The sequence below is a fragment of the Dipodomys spectabilis genome, unplaced genomic scaffold, assembly GCF_019054845.1.
Source record: "Dipodomys spectabilis isolate Male_0828 unplaced genomic scaffold, ASM1905484v1 ptg000418l, whole genome shotgun sequence".
NCBI lineage: Eukaryota > Metazoa > Chordata > Mammalia > Rodentia > Heteromyidae > Dipodomys > Dipodomys spectabilis.
This window is the reverse complement of record NW_024871095.1, coordinates 675360-693800: the sequence shown is the minus strand read 5'-3', so window position 1 is coordinate 693800 and position 18441 is coordinate 675360. Positions and strand designations below refer to the sequence as shown.

Below are 18441 nucleotides of genomic sequence, written 5' to 3'. Positions count from 1 at the left end.
TCATTTACACATTGCCTTAAAAGGTTTTTGTTATTACAGCTCACTTATCAAGAAAGGAATGGAAAAATTCGTAACCAAAGAACCTTTGTATGTACCAATGCTCAAGCCTGCTAGCCACAATTTCTTTGCTGGGAAATAACAAAGGATTATATCGTCTACAGGGAAAACAAGAGAAAAAGCTCTTCACTGAAGTTGCTGAAAGGCTGATAAGGATGAGGACAAGCAACTTTATCCAGAAAGTATCACAAAGTGTTTGCTGTGGATAAGTGTAGCCAATCTTAGAGGATGATCATAATGATGAGGGGAATATTTGAAGGTGATTACAGAGGTGTACTTTCTTGAAGATTTATATTTATAGCATAGTTTGTATACTGTTAAAAATGAGACAGTTACGATAGGGATGTTGTCATTCCTGGTATCGTTCACAGTATAATATTAAAACCAGGTTTATACATGTAGTATTTATAGTAACTATAGAATATCACTAGTTATGCATATATTATAAATATATCATTTATATGTTATGTAATATAGTATATTACATATATTATGCACACATAATTTAATTTTTCTACTTGTCTGTCCAGGAATTAAACTAGCAATATCTTTGAAAATGGATAGAAAGTAGGGTCCTTACAATTTCGATTGCAACATAGAGTTTTACCCAATTAGAAGTTATTTATTCTGAATTGGTTTAGAAATGGAATATCAGAATATAATTGAGCTTTCAAAAATCATTATGTAAAAACATGCCAAGGATGGAGTTAAAAAACTATAACCTGACTCATGTATGTAATTCCAGCTACTTAGGAGCTGAGATCTGAAGATAGCTATATGAAGCCAGTCTGAGTGAAATGGCTCAGGGACAACACCCAGTCTGAGTAATGGCAGAAAAATAAATTATGTGACTAAAATATACATATATATTTATTTAAATAAAGTTGTCATTCCTTGTATCCTTCACAGTATAATACTAAAATGTTTAATGCATATATTATTTATAGTAGTGGTAGACTATCAGTAATGATACATATATATGTATATATATGATATATAAATATATAACTTCTATGTTATGTAATAAAATACATTACATATATTATGCACACCTAATTTATACTGATAACACTAATATCCATTAAATTGATATATGTTTTAGAATAGGGAATAGATTTTTTTTTTGGTACAACAAGGAAGTAAGTTGTCACAAAAATTATTCGTTTTGGATTGTATATCCATAGCAATCTATTCCCTGTGTATTGAGGGTACTGATTGATAAAAACCTGTGTTCATCAGCACAGGTGTCTTTAACACCAGGAATAATAAAAAAAACAGTGGAAGCTGAATGATGTTCATTCAGGTATTTCTTTAGAAATTAAACTGATCTACATTTGGTATGAAGATCACTTATGCTGTCATTATCCACACCCTTTTCATTTAAAAATATTTATATTCTGTATCAATGTTATTGCCCTTATTACCATAATTAGGGAGATAATGTGGATTCATCTGGTCCATAGCTCTTGAAAATTAATGAATGTGACAAAGAATATCTTCAGATATGGCTGGTGGAATTCTGGAGTTGAATTATGGGTCTCAACTGATCAGTCTTAAGAACTTGGGAAATTTGTTTGGGCTTCTTGCCTACTTTTGGTTTTAATAAAATACTTAATTCATTTCCTAACTTGAAGAACACTCATGAGCACTTAAATTACCCTATTGTAGGTTCAGTGCTTGGAATGGTGTCTGCAAATTGTGTAGTAGGTCCCAAAAAAGTCAGCTTCCATCAACATGGTCACAGCATCCTTCCTGAAGGCCTTAAGAAATATATACCCAGTTGATGTTAATATCTGTGAAAATTTGTCTTTACTAAAAAAAGTCTTATCTTCATATGAAACAATGAAAGCAATGTTGGGGTTGTCCTGTGGCTTTTATTCTGAAGGAGTTTTGCCTAAATTTCATTCTTACCCTATTAGTGATAGCAGAAGTATTCTTTAGTGCTACCCTTCATATTTCTAGTTCTGTGTTCCATTTGGAATACTATTGTAACTTCGTTTATAATCTTTATAGGGAATAAATAAACTACAACTGCTGAAGTTTTCAATAGTCAATGCATTACATTTTATGTGCTTAGTATTTTCCTGAAATTATTACCTTTGGATTATATATCCCTAACAAACTATTTTTTTATGATTTCTTTTATGATTTATATCGATTTCTTATGTGGTTCTCATATGACTTCTTAGAGATCCATAAATAAAACAGCTGAGAACAGGAAAAGAGTAGGTAAGAAGTCATAAAAATTACAATACTATTATGGTGCTCTTAATGGCTAAGTGTAAAGAATATGTAATAAAACTGTTGGAAGATTCATTTGTTTTTTTGCTATTCTCTCTCCTTTCTTTGTAGAAAGGTTCTCACTACAATGTTCCGAGTGGTCTGGACCTTTCAAGGCTTGTCTTAGTGACATAAGTGATGGGATTAGGGATATGTGTTCCCATGGCTGGCTTTTAGGAAGTTCACAATATAGCAATACCTATACACGTAAAGAAACTTTTGTTAGTGATGTGTATTCACTTCCTCAATAGCCACAATGTCAAAACATCAAATTACTAACAACTGGCATCACTAACACCTCCATAAATCAAAAGTAAACTAAAAGCTCTAGTTCAAAAACCAACATCTAAGGCAGTGTTGGAAATACAAGAAGAAACATAATACATCTAAAGGAGTGAGTTCTTTAACACTGGCAATGAGCAGGGATAGCTGAATTTTTAACCACGCTTGAAAAGTTCGGGTGTCCAGTAACTATGTGATTAGAGTTGCAGAGTTGACCTTGGTATCAAGATTGGAGGTAAAATTCAAGGCAGATACGTTGCTGCAGTATTGTAGCACGATACAGTGTGACCCTTCCTGAGAATGATAAACAGAGAGTAGAAGCTAAGTCATTAAAATTTATAGGAAGGATTCTCCACTGAGAATAATTTCAGGGGGTGATCATTACTCTTGCGTTGAAAATGAATAGCCCATCATTAAACTTTAAGCTCTAGCATATTTCTGATTTGAGGACAATTATAACATACCACTGTGCCATGAGTGCTGAGCAGTGTAGGTGTATATTACTCTAATATATGTAAAAATCCTTACAGGTATGGAATGGCCTGACCCTGACACTTCATTCTTTGTTGTTGAGTTTCATGGAGAAATGTTCATAATTAGGCAATTCACACTCATCTAAGTCTGACTCAGGCAACTGAGATAAGACATTAGGGTCATCACTCCAGTGACATGGTCTGTGACGTGTGAAATAAATGACATAATTTCACAATGCAGATGTGTTTCTGAAAATGCATACAATACCAAATACCAAATATACAAAAAGGACAATTATCCATCTCATATTATCAGAAGTAAAGATACTCCTGAATTGTACTTACTTGCTAGAAGATCACAGGGTCACTGCTAACGTTTGGTATCTTTCCAGGTGCTCAATCTTCCTCAATCTTTTTGGAGGAAGTGTTTTTCCATAGTTTTTTTTGAGGTGTTCAGAAAATCATTACTGTCACTAACCGCAACCATGGGACAGGAAAGATGATGGGATACCTGGCCAAAGAACTGAGAAATCACAGGAAGTGATAGGAAAGAAGACACCAGAGGACCCCCAACCTCATTGCCAGCTTCTGGATCACCAAATCCTGCTTAACAATTTATATTCCTTCTACTACAAGGGGATTGGTGGTCCTTGGCTATAGGTATGTCCATAAACTAAGGCATTAACCTAGCTTTGGTTACAACTATTAACATGAGGTATTGTTTGTATACATAGTGATAATTGAATGCCTTATTGTTAGGGAGCAGAAGGGAGCAATAGTCATTACATCCATAACACAGACATCCATCTTGTCTCCAAAGTCTTAATCTTTTAGTGTCCCCCAGCTCGAATTTGAATACTCTTGAGGTAATAACTCATACCCCTGTCTTCCCTTGATTGACCTTTCCAGAGCAGAGCTCTCAGCCATTTGATTGCTGTTTGAGATGTCAAAAAAAAAAAAAAGATTTGTTGTTTCCATGTATTCGAGTTCGTTTCAATTAGCATCATTTTGTAAGGTCAAATGTATATAAATCTGGAGCCAGAAATCCCACTCATGGGCACTTGTAGAAATGATCTCAAGATAAAACACACTAAATCTACAACTATATTTTTTGCAGCATTATTATTGTAGCTAAGATATGGAACCAATCAAGATGTCCCTCAATAGATGAATGGATCAAGAAAATGTGGTATTGTTATTCTTCTATCATAAAGAATGATAGAATGATAGTTCCTTTCTTAAGAAAATGGAAAGACTTGGAAAACAATCATATTATGTGAAGGAAGCCAGACTCAAAGAAAAATAGGTTCCAAGGTTTGCCTCATTTTTATTAATTAATATATGCTTAGGATAGTCCTGACAGACAGGTTAACTTTTTAAACTCTTAATATTCCATTTTTTTCTCTTGTTCTTCTTCTTTCATGCCATTTGTGTGTGTGTGTGTGTGTGTGTGTGTGTGTGTGTGTGTGTACGCAGACAGTAATGAAACTTGACTCGGAGCCTCAAAACTCTTGCTTGGTTTCTTCATTCATGACTGACTGATTCTGTACTATTTAAACCAAGGTTTCAATCTGTCTTTGATTGAACAATTGAACATAAATATCTCATGGATTGCTACCTCAGCCATCTGTGAACCATGATCTTCCAAGCTCAGCCTCGTGACTATCTAGGAATAGGGATGAGGCACTGGCATCCAGCTTTATTGACAAGTGCTTTTTGCTTTGATTTGTTTTTGTTTTTGTTGTTTTGTGCATCCAAAATCTGTATGGAAAACAAATCACTTATAACCAAGAATATTCACATGAAATGGGTGTTGTTTAAATATTATTTTAGTAATGTTATCCTTTTACATGCACATTTTGTGATTTGATTTTTTGAACTCTATTTTTGCAAAAGGTCAAGTCACATATATAATTTGAATCTTCTTTTCTTAGTTTTACAGTGTGTTAGGTGTTTCAAAACAGAATTTACCAAGGTTTAACTCTGCACTACTGAAGCAGCACCTTTATGATTATTCAATGTCCTGTAAATCATAAGTTCATCACTTCTGGCACCATATGAGCACAGGTATTTGCTTATAATACCTCCACATAGTTTAGACGTCAATGCCATGTACTCTTCTGCCAAATATGCAAGGACATCCTTTGTAATTCTCCTTGCATTTTCACTGTTCTTCTCTCTACTCTCCCATGCTAAGTCCTGTGATGATCATGTTGATTTTCTCCCCTGTTACATTCATCATGCATCTTGGGAAATACTGGTATGCACTACTGTAATTCTGTCCATTCTCCTTGTGCTTCGTCTTGTACCCCTCTCACCGCAGAGGGTCAGAGATTGGGGATATTTTCTTCACTCTTTATCTCAAATATCAATCTTTATTTTCTAGCAATACATTCATTGAATTCTTTCTGTGAAGTCTAATGTCTTGAAAATGATTACTGCATTTTCATGGCTTTGCTATTTGGCATTAGGGAAGAACATAGGTCAGTAACTATAACTTAGGTAAAAGAAGATTGCAATCATGCCTCCATAGATGTTGTTATTTGGATAAGTTTTACTTCAAGGTCTACCTGCCTGCTTCCTTTTCATTGTTTATTTTTCAATGTAGCCTTTTTCTTCTGGAAAGTATTTATCGGCCTAGTGAAGATCCTACTGTAATTAGTCATTAATTTTATTCCAACATCATTTCACAGATCCTTCTGAGTTTCTTCAGGGTCTGTATAATAATGCTTCACATTCTTAGATATGTTTTTAACATCGATGCATCCGATGATAAAGACACATTGCTTAAGTAACCATTTTGATGATTGAAAAGAAACGATGCTGCAATCTCACTATATCGCAATTTTCTGGTTTTAAATTCTTTCAGATTAGAATTGATGCTAGAACGAACATTCTGTGTACAATTTTATATTTTCCTAATTATTTTTAGTATACTTTTCAATATTGTATAAAGTTAAAACATTACTACTTACTTAGTTTTAGGATTTCTAAAATGGTTAGAATAAAAGTTCTATTCATTCACAATTTTAAGACAATATTGTCCATTATGACCAAGTGAGATATTTTAAACTTTTTATTTGTGGTCCTTAATGGTGGTGCTGGGGAATCAAGTTCTTGGTTCATGTGTCTTAGTCTACTGTGTGCCTCTGAGCCTGATTTGACCTATGGTTTTATTTTCAATCAACTGGAATAAAGCAAAATTTCCCTAGGAAGGAATTAAAACTTGGTTACTTTCTCCAGTATCTCTCACACACATAAAAATAATATAATTCTACACTGAAAGAAAATGGTGTTCTTATATTTTATTTATTAGTAGTAACTTTTTATTTTTTGTAGCCCCACTCTTCACTAAGTCTTGCCCATTTGCTATCCCTCCTTCCCATAAAACTTGACTAGATCAACTGGAAACCCACTTCTAGTAAGCCTTATCCTTAAAAAGCTCAACCTTAACTAACCTACCCCCTGGAAGCCCTGCTAAAAACTTTCAAAGGCCTGACTGAAACCAGACTCCTTCCTGATAGCACTCCTCTGCTTTAGGGAAAACCCTCTTCTACTCCACCCCTTCCTGGAATCCCTGCTCTGCACCACCAGAAACCAGGCCACATCAATATCTCCTTCTATGTCCCACCTTGCTGCAATAGAACCCCGCCTACACCAGGCTCCTCCCTCAAATCCCCACCTCATCCACCAGATGAAGTCCGCCCCTAACTATTCTAGTCCCTCATAGTCGCATTGCTCCCATACCCTAGTACTTCCAAACTCCTCCCTTCCCTTTTATACCCCACCCCCAACCAGCCTTCTCACTCCAGCGCCCCCCCACCCGGTTTCATCAGATACTCAGCCTATAACTAGCCTACTTGTAAGAGACCTAATCCCTCAGACACAGACCTGAACCTACCTCTTCCCACAAAGCCCATCATGCTATACCAAAAACCCTTCAGCTCCCTATAACTGCCCTTGAAGCCCTGCCTTGCTTGGCCAGAAGCTTCTCACACAGCCCATTTCCTGCCTTGAAAGTACAAAATGTCATGTCAAAAACGAGGTTTACAATGTCAGTGTGGGGCAAGGGAGGCGGGGAAGGATTGGGTGGGGGAGAGAGGGGGGCTGGGAAGGGAGGTGAAGGGTAAACAAAGGAGGAGGATGCAATGCTTGGTAAGAAATGTATGCATTATCCTGCCTATGTAATTGTAACCCCTCTGGACAATATGTTCTCAAATAAAATTAAATTAAATTTAAAAAAAGACAGCCTTGCTCCACCACAAGCCTCTCTACCTCCCACATCTACTCTCTCAATGCCCTGCCTTGCTCTCCAGATAATCCTGCCCCCTATTGGCTCCTCCCTCAGTTACACATCTTACTCCACCAGATACACTGCCCAAAATTACCCTACACCATTGTAGCTCTTCCACTCTTTCTCAAAGCCCCTCTTCCAACTAGCCCCATGTCTCCAAACGCTGCCCTGCTCCTGAAAAACCCCACTAGAAAACCCCCACCACACTATGCCATTTCTGGACACCCACATTGCTCCACTGGAAACCACTGCACCAGTTGGCCTCCCTCTGAAAGGCTCACTAGACTCAACTGTAAATCCCAGTCCCTCCATAGTCCCTTTTGGAAGGTTGTTTTGCCCTGCTGGAAATCCTGTCCATAATCCATGTCCTGCCTTACAACACTGAAATACCCATCCAATCTTACTCTTCTTTACGAAGTGGTGACTGGCTACACCAGAAACCCCATCCTACCTAGTCTAGTGCACTGGATCTTATCACTGCTCTCACAAAGCCCTGGTCCTTAATAACGCCTCCATACATTGTGATTACATCCTGCTCTGCTGGAAACCCCACCTCCACCCTAACACAATTTCCCAAAGGCCTGCCATTCTCCATGAGAAACCCCGCCCCTTGCTAACCTATGTCTCCTGAGTACCACCCTGCCCTCTCAAAGCCACACCCTGAAAAGCCACTCCCTCATAGCTCCGCAATCCTGCTCCAGTATCCCCACTTTCTGTCAACCTCTTGCCTCCATTCCCTGCCCTGCCTTATGGGAAACCTCACCCTACATATCCCACAAGGGCTCACAGTGTTCCACCAAATCCCCTCGTCTAAGTAACCTCCTCCTTTGTAGCCTCATTCTTCCTTCTCAAAGCCCCACCCCAAACAGCCTCCTCCGCAGTGACCCAACCTACTTCCAGTGAAAACCTGTCCACCTGCCAGCGTCGGTCCTAAGTCCCACCTACTCCACAAGAGACCCCTCCCCTAACAAGTCTAGTCCTTCCTGTTCCCTCCCTGATGTCTCAAAGCCCTACACACACTGGCCTTCACCCTCAAAGCCCTGTCCTGTTCCACCATACAGGCTGTACCAATACCAACTCCTCCCTTAAACCAGACAGAGCTCCACCAGAAACCCAATATCACCTCACCCATGAAGGTCTCATCTAGTAATTTTTATAACAAATGTGATTTTGAACATATCTGTGGAAATAAAAGTTCCTGCCTCCAGCTGGGCTCAGTCACAGAGAAGGCTTTGTGCCTGTTTTTGATTTTTCAGCTAGTCCGGACAATGCAAAAATTCAAGAACTCAAGCAAATAATATGGACTAGAAGTATGGCAACAGTGGTTGAGCTTCTTGGTGCTATACAACAAAAGTCCTGTTTAGCAAGCAGAGAACTCCTGGATAGAACCCTAGTAATACTCCTCTCTTCCACCAAAAAGCCTAAATAAGTTTGTCCTATTTAAACATCTAATTTCAAGCCACTGACAGATCAGAGATGGTGACATTTCTTTAAAATCAGGTATTCAAAAGAGACAAAGTTATTTAGGCTTGAAATAATTGAAAAGAAAGGAAAATGCATGTGATTTTTGTAAGCTCCATAATTCTTGAAAACATAAAATGCATATATCCATGTATGTATGTATATACATGTATGTAAATATATGTGCAAGTAGTTCATCTCTTTTCTGTGTAGCAAATGGTACAAATGAATCTGCACAATCACTACTCAAAGGCATGAATATACAAAGAGAAGGAGCAAAGAACTTGTATTCAGAAATCTATGGTTAGACAATAAGCCTGAAAATCTTTTACATCAGTTTGCATTTTTCAGTTACTGCAGTACAGGGACAGTAAGGCGACAATGTGATATCAGGCAGAAGAAATAAGAGAAATGAGAGATGAGAGATACAAATGGTACAATATTCTTTCTGATGGGTAAGTAGAATTTCCAATGTGTGTGTGTGTGTGTGTGTGTGTGTGTGTGTGTGTGTGTGTGTGTGTGTATTACATTTTCTTCATTCATTTCTCACTTGAAGGGTATCTGGGCTGATTCAGTAAGCATGATTGTGCTGAAACTTTAACTATATCCTGGTTTGTAAACTGTCAGGTAAATGCCTAGGAGTAGAGTTGATGGAAAATATGGAAGTGGGTAGTCAAAAGAGAAGTAAAGGGAGAAAAGATAGAATGAAGAAGAGGAATTGGAGGAACAGTAGAGAGGAATCCAGTAAATTTCCTACAAAATTAAGAAAAGTGAAGAAAGATTTTCATAGAGGTGGGATGGATGAGAATGTTGAAAAGGTTGGCATTGATCAAAGTATACTGTATGCATTAACTGCTTTATTTAATGATAACTCAAAATAATGATTAAAAATCATGTCCCTAAAATGTTATGCAATTAGAGGCAAAGCATGAGAATGTGCACAGATCACCTCTAGGGTCTATAAATATTTTTTCGTTAGGATGAGTTTTATAACAACAGTAATGATGCCTATCATCTGAAGAAAATTTAATGATTTTCAGCTATTTAACATAATCATTTTAGTTGATATGGTTCAAGTGGCATTGGCTACCTCGTGACCAACGCTCTCAGATATTGAATTCAAGACTTGATCTTGAACATAAGTAAAAACAATCAATAAAAGTCAAGCACTTTCCCCGGCAATAGTAGCTCATGCCTTTAATTCTAACTTTAATCAGAAGTCAGAGGTCTGGGGATCTCAGTTCAGTATCAGCTTGGATAGGAAAGTCTGTGCGATTCTGGTCTCCAATTCACTGCCAAAGAAAGCTAGAAGTGGATTCGTGGCTCGTAGCCTACAGAATAAAGCTCAAGAACAGAACCCAAGCCTTGAGTTAAAGCCTTAGAATACTTCATATATATACACAAATGAAGTAAGTCTCTCAAGTTCTCAACCTTCAATTTCCCTAATCTTAACTCTAATCCTGGTCAAAACCCTAAGAGTTACCGTGCTGATAATAGTAACCCAATCCTAAAATTAATGGAAATTACTCCAGTTTAGATACATCCTTACAGATACCCATTGTCTTTGAAATGATTTGCAATTTGCTCCAAATCCTACAGATTTCCTAACCTGGACTCTGAAATCTATCTTGTTCCCTATTAGGAATCATTAACCTCAAATTCTCATATCATGAAAAATACCATAGTTTCCATTGATCTTAACTTTTACTGAACTCCTGTATATCCAAAAAGAAGCTGCGGGTTTACTTAAAATCTACTCTCCTTCCAAACCCTAATGATATATCTAAACCTTACTAGAAACCTAACTCTAAATTTAACCCTATTGAACCCTGAATAGGAAAATTAGGGAAACTCTGTAGTTTTTGTTAAATTTCGCACTTACTTTACTTGAAAGTGTTAGTAGAAACTCAGTTTTACCTTAAAGCTTACCGTTCCCTAACCCTAAGCCTAAGCGGAATTAGGAAAGTAAACCTAAACCTAGAACTAATGGCCTTTAGAGTCTAAAAGCCACACAAATACATTTGTTTTTATTCATCCTAACTTCAACTCATCTTTCTAAAAATAGTTTGTAGTTTCACTCATTATCTTGTCTTTATTGTAACCCTAACCCTAACTGGAATATTGATGTTAACCCTCACCCAAATCATACTCTAATCGTAATATTATTAGCAGTTTTCTATTTCACATTCATCCTAATTCTAACTCTACTTGTTATTCTAAGATTTACTTTCACTTTGACCCTAAATTTTCCATTTCCCTAATGTTTACAGTAAGCCTAGCTGGAATTAAAAACCTAACTTTCACCTTAATGATAATCCAATTCTAATGTTTAAGAAAAATACTCTAGTTTTTAATCATTCTAATGAATATTCCAGTTTTCACTCTGGAAATGAGTTTCAGTTTGCCCTAATTCACGCAAATTTTCTGACTCTACCTCGAAAGTTATGTTGTTCCCTAACATGAACCATTACATTACTTGTCTTCAAATTCTCTTACCAGGAAAATACTGTAGTTTCCATTGATTCTACCTTTTCCTGAGCCACTGTATCTGAAAACAGTTTCAGATTTTCTGACCATCTAGTCCATTACTTAACGCTAACTCTCAACATAAACCTGACTGCAAAACTCTCATTAATCACTACAAGAATGATCACTGAGGAATAAATATAATGATAATGTTCTAGTTACTATTCAGCCTCACATATTTGCTTTTACTTGTTAGTGAACACAATTTTATATTAAAAGCTTTCTTATTCATAACAGTAAATATAATCAGTAAATATAATCAAAAGAAAATACTGACCCTAATCTTAATCCAAATTATATGACAATACTAACACACAAGTACACTAGTTTTCATTCATCCTTCCAAACATAGGTTACAATTTTTCCAATATCTTAGTCATTTTCTAACCCAAAACTTAATTTTTCTTAACTGGAACATTGAGAATAACCATCAGCCTAATTGTAAGTAGATTCTAATATTAAAAGCAATACTTTAGTTTACATTCATTCTAATTCTTATCAGGCTTATATTAAAATTTACCTTCAATTTGACCCTCATTTATTTTCTCCTTCACTCCAAGCCTAACCATGGCTGGAATCCTAACCATAACCTTGACACTAATCATATCCCAATTCTAAAATGTATGAAAAATGCTTGTTTTGTGCAAGCCTAACTGAAATTCCACTGGTAATTCTTGAAATAAATTGCAGGTTTTTGGTAAACCCTACGGATTTTTTCACTCTTAACTTTGAATGTATTTTGTCCCATAACAGGAATCATTATACCCATTGATCTCAAATCCTGATATTAAGAAATACATTGTACGTCCATTATCCCAGCTTTTCCTGAATTCCTGGAATCTGAAAAATAGATTCACCTTTACTTAATATTTAACATTTCTTTTTTTTTCTTTTTGTCGGTCATGGGGCTTGCACTCTGGGCCAGGGCATGATTCCTGCGTTTTTTAGCTCAAGGTCTGCGTTCAACCAATTGAGCCATAGCACCGCTTTTGTGTTTTATGGTGGTTAATTTCAGATAAAAGTCTCATGGACTTTCCTGCCTGGGCTACCTTTGAGCTGCGGTCCTCAGAAAACAGCTTCCTGAGTGGCTAGGATAATAGGTGCGAGCCACTAGTTTAACCCATTTCTCTATCCTCAACACCGGTTAACCAGAAACCTAATCCAAATCACATTCGGAATTTAACACCAAATGGTTAATGCAAGGAAAATTGTTTAGATTCTATTCAATCACACATTTTTTTGGCTTCTACTTCTAATTGGAAAACTAAAATTTACCTTAAAGCTTATCCTTCCCTAACCCTAACTGGAACAAAAAAGTATCTCACACTTTAAACCTAATTATATCTGAACGTTTAAAGTAACAGAGACTGGTTTTCAATCATTCTTGCCATTCATTCTTCTTAAAATATGTGGCAGTTTTAAACAATGTCTTACATGTTTTTCTCATCCTAACCCCGCTCTAACTGGCACACCTTGCCTAATCCTAAGCCTACATATAACCGAATCATCGTGTTAATAGCAAGCCATTTTTTCATATTTATCCTAACTCTTGCTCAGCGTGTAGGTCTAAATTTTACTTGCATTTTGAACATAAATTTTTAAATGTTTTTCTATTTCCTGTCAGGTTTTATTTTTTATTATTTTTTAAAAATTTTATTTTGTTGCAAAGATGCTTTAAAGAGGGATTAGTTACATGTATAAGGTAAGGATTACGTTTCTTGTTGAGCATTGTAACCCACTTCTTTCTTGTTCTCCCACTACCCCATCCCTCCCCAATTCCTTTTCTCCTCCCTCCCCTTGGTGTAAACTTCATTTTCAACATAGTGTCTTGTGAATATCATTGTTGCAATGGGTCATCATTTGATGAAGCTAAATTTTCTATTTCTCTAATCCTAATTCTAATTCTATCTGGGATCCTAACCTTAACCATAATAATAATAAGAGCTCAATTCAAAAGTTAAAAAAAGATATTCAGGTTTTTGTTAATCCTATTAATTCGCTGTACATCTTGAATTAACTTGCAGTTTAGCTTAAATCTTCCAAGTTAGTTTATATGTGCATATATGAAGATGTAATTTTATGTGAATAACTCGTTCCATTGGAGGAACGAGTAATGAGAAGGAAATAGAGGGAGTATAATCAAATATGTTAAATATATTATGGAATTGTCACTTCTGACAATTAATATCCATTAACAAAATAACTAAAAATTAATAAAGAACACTGCCTTCTAATGTTCTTTAAGAGAGCCATGATCTGTCTTCTGAAAAAATAAACTCGTGTTAGATAAACATTTTTTATGCATAATTTATATTTTTGTCCAATTATTTAACTTAATGAATAAAAATTTATCGAATAAGATTCCATGACAAAACAATATAAAACAATTACTTAGCAATTGTTTGAGAAAAAGTTATTTTCATGAGTTTTAGGAAATGGGATTGCTATTTCCCTACAAAGCAATGAATTAGTTTTACTAATCTATATTTGTAGTAAGTTTAGAGAACTTAATTGGCATGAAAAACAACTAACTCTACATCTTATTTCTTGAATGAGCGATATTTTAAACATTTTCTTTTATTCAAATAAATACTTAGGTTTATATTTCAAAATAAGTGCAATTTTATCTCATTTCAGAACTAGTACTTACCCTGCAATTAAATGTACTAGCATATTCAGGTATTTAAAAGCTAAATTTTTTATGTTTTATATGTAGCTCTACATATTCAGAATGACATGATTTTTTTATTCATAAATGTCTAACCTCAGATTTTTGCTTTATCAGTATAAATTGTCTCATGAGGTTGTAGTGAAAGCTCCAGTAACCAGAGTGGTCAAAACCATTTCCGGAATTCTAAATTTTAAATCAAATCATTTTTAAGCTTTGATAATATCATTTATTGTCTCTTCAGAGCAATTAAGCTAAAACAAATACTACTTTTTAAACATTTCACTCATATTGTAAAGAATATTAACATAGATCAAAAAGAGACTATTTCAGACTCACCATATTTGGTGATCTTAGTGGGAAGAATGTAGAGAGTAGAAGTTCCTTATACTCAATAAGTAGTTTTGGTTAAATTAAATCATATATCTGGATTTCCAATTTGGAGGTTAATCAAATGGAAACAGGAAAATAATAAAAAATACTTTGGGATCAACAGAAAAAGGTATTTGTGCGTGTACCACAGTTGCTTTATTAGTTTGTAGTTGAACACTGGACTTCGATTTATATCTTGGCTGTTGTTGTGAATAATGTGAATAACAATGAACTACAGATATATTTATGAGTTACCCAGAGAGAAATAATCACGTGATTGGTGGGTCAGATGATATTTCAACTTTGGATGTCTTTAGAAAACTGAATACTACTTTCTACAATGAGAACACTAACCTGTATTTTGACCAAGAGTGTAGAAAATTTCCTTTTCTCCACAGAGTTTATTTAAATGGCAGGTTTTTACTGTGTGCAGTACCCAAGACTGGCCTTAGACTCAAATCCTTTTACTCCATCCTCCAATCACTTGGAATTACGAGCCTTTACCACCACACCTGGTTCCTTGGATATTTTTGATGAGAGTTATAATAGTTAAGAAGTAATATCATAACAATTTTGAATTGCATTTCTCTAATGACTTCTGCTCACAAAGCATTAAGCCAGCATAGAAGTTGTATTAAATACAAATTTGTAAATCCACAGGCAATTTTCAGGGCTTTTTGGAAAACATGTCTATTCAGAACTTTTGTCCATTTTTAATCAAGTTTCTTATTAATCTGATCTTTAATCTCTCTATAGAAAATCAATAATTAATTCATAGTAGTAGAAAGGAAAATGATTAAGCAGCTCCAAACATTTTTAAATTTTTATTAACATGATATTTTTTAAATCATTTTCTGTTAATGCTTGAGACTATATAACTCAATGTAGTTAGACCTTTTACAAGGCTATATATATTTTATTTATTTTTCTTTGATTGTTCTTTCTAAAGGCTACATGGCTAATTTCACTTGGTTTCTTTCAGTCTCATGTTCTTCAGATTTCAAACTGAAGAATAAATGGAAGGAAGCAAACAAAAAATATAGTTCCCTTCATCTGACGATGCCTCTACAAGAATGAGGAAAGTGTTCATCCTTCTAAGGACCTATGATAGACTATCAAAAAGACATTTTATTCTTCTAGGTCTTCCTTATCTTTGAGATGTAACTTAAATGATGTAAAACACAACATACTGCTCAGATACTTCCATGTTTTATCAGTTTTGCACATTTTCATATGGATTTCACCTCAGTCTACAACATTCCCTCATCGTTCTGTCCCTGATATTTTTACACTATCATGACATAAGATAACCAGTTTGATTTACAGCATAAGAAGTTATACACCTGGCTTCCTTGGACACAGAGCATGGTCAGTAGATATTATTTCTGGTTGCTCACACTACATGTAATGGTTTCTGTACTATTTATCACATTCTTTTTAGTATTTTAAAAAGAATGGTGGCTAAACTCAAAGATCATTCATAGGTTTATGTTAAGTGTTTCACAAGTTTTATTCTCTTAATTCTTAAGATAACATTTGCTATAATGCTAATGTTATTACCATTGTAGTATTGGGAAAAATTGTAGTTAAAGACAGTAAGTGCATGGCCCAAAGACACACACAGTGAGGAAGGAAATAAGTCAAAGTTTCCAAAAGTCTTTCAGCAATACCAAAAAGGTGGGTAAAATCTCTCCATTCTTTATACTCTCAATTCAATATTCATATAGCCCAAGAAATAAGAGCGTAGCAAATATTGCCCATGGTGATTGTTTTCTGTCACATTTTGTCTTCAACACAGACTGCGTTGGTGACATTGGGATATCATGCACAGAGCTGAGCTTATAAATTGATGTCCGAAGACAGCCAAATTTCTTCTGTCCCACAGTTCCAGTTTCTTTTTTAAAAAGTACTAAAACTTTTAAATATCATCACTTTCTATCTTTTAACAATCCCCAAACAAATTAAATTATCATAAAATCACTCCAAAAGGCTTTCAAATTAGGAGATGATAAAACAGGCTCCCTTGAAGTAAATTTTCTTTTATTTTAAAAATTATTCTAAAAGCCTTGTTCTGGCTGGTCACACCTATAATCCTATCTACTCTGAATATTTGCTCAGGAGACTGAGATCTGTGGATAACACTTGGGCGCCAATCAGGGCCAAAAAAAACACGTCATGAAATTATTTTTCAAAAAGTTTAATGAATTAGCAAAGAGCCAGGAATTGAAATTTAGCTTATATTTTAGCTAGATAGTAAAAGCCTACCAAGACCTTGAAGACCTGATTTTAAACTCTCAGCACGCCAATATACATGCATGGCGTGTGTTTGCACGCACGCATGTGTTTGATTGTGCGGTGCCGCACTCACTCACACACACACACACACACACACACACACACACACACACACACACACACACACATTTATTCAAATTACCTTCATATCAGTGTTCTGCATTAATTTCTTTGTTAACGATATTATATGGGTAAAATAGAGGAAATAAACTCTTCCATCTCAGAGCATTTTATATGTTTTTTATTGTAATAATACTGTGCAGAGGGGTCACATTTACATGAACAAGGAAACTAGTATATTTCCTAACAATCATTGTTAACTCCTCCTTTGTATTTCCCCTACCATCCCTTCCCTCCCACCTCCACAAGTACACTCCCCTCACCCTTCCTTCCTACGCCTAAATTGTAAAGTTCATTTTTCAACATAGTGTCTTGTGCATCTCATTGTTACAATGGGTCAACCTGTATCCCGGTTTGAGCATTTTTTCCCTTCCCCTCCCCAAATTAGAGAAGCATGCATACAAGATGTAAGTGCACCAACTTCAAATACAGAGAAAACAGGGGTTATAGCATGGGGAGAAACATACAAAGAAACAAAAAAATGACATCGCACATTATAAGTACGTTAGAAACAATAGCAAGAAACAAAAAAAACCACTTGTGTCCCTACCTTGGGGTTCAATTTCTTTAACATCATCTTATCTGCATATATGCACATATCTTTTGAACTTTTCTGCTTATCCAAGACATATATTCGTTATTGAAAATAAGGGAAATCATGGGACCTATATTTATTTGGACTTGGCTTACTTTACACAATAATTTTTTTTCCAAGTCTTTCCATTTCCTATCAAATTGGGAGATGTCATTCTTTCTGACGGAGACATAGAATTCCATTGTGTATATATACCACATTTTCTTGATCCATTCATCTAATGGGGCATCTGGGTTGATTCCATATCTTAGCTATCGTAAATAATGTTGCAATAACCATAGTTGTGCTGATAGTTTTAGTATGGTCTTGTTTATGATCATTTGGGTAAATCCTCAGAAGTGGGATTACTGTGTCATAGAGGAGTTTATGTGGAGTCTTTTGAGGAAACTCCATACTACTTTCCAAAGTAGTTGAACAAGTTTACACTCCCACCAAGAATGCAGTACGGTTCCCTTGTGGCCACATACCTTTCAGCATCTGTTGTAAAAAATATGGAACGCTCCACGAATTTTCATGTCATCCTTGCGCCTGGGGTGTGCTAATCTTCTCTGTATTGTTCCAATGTTAGTGTATGTGATGCTAAATTGAGCATAAAACATTTTTTATATAAAGTATAATTTTTATTGATTTTATTAAACTAGACAATTCAACAAAAAGTAAGTTCAAAAGAATTGTTGTGAAATTTTAGAATCATGTATTTCTTACATAAGCACACATTTAAGAATAAAATCAAGATAGACATACCAAAAACAAAATAATTCTGGATATTTATTGTTCAAGAGATGTGTATGAGGAGGAATTCAATTATTCTATACAAGGCACCTGTCAAAATGAACATTGAAGAAAGTGTTAAGGTTTGTTAAAAGTTTTAATGTTTTAAATATGCTTACTATGGGGATTTTGCTTATATATGCCAAAAAAAAAGGACTATTTGGCAAGTATAAAACTTTTCTATAAAGTATTTAAGATTTATGGTAGCAGACATTAAGCATTAAGTATGTGCATTTCAGAGCTTATG

The 18441-nt window shown here is 35.3% G+C and overlaps 1 non-coding gene across 1 annotated transcript; it reads right to left on the bottom strand.

The window, feature by feature from the left end:
* Positions 1 to 17908: 17908 nt before the first annotated feature.
* On the bottom strand, positions 17909 to 18015 carry LOC122097223. The gene has a single exon (XR_006145496.1). It is a non-coding gene; the product is annotated as a U6 spliceosomal RNA (small nuclear RNA).
* Between the last annotated feature and the right edge of the window lie 426 nt (positions 18016 to 18441).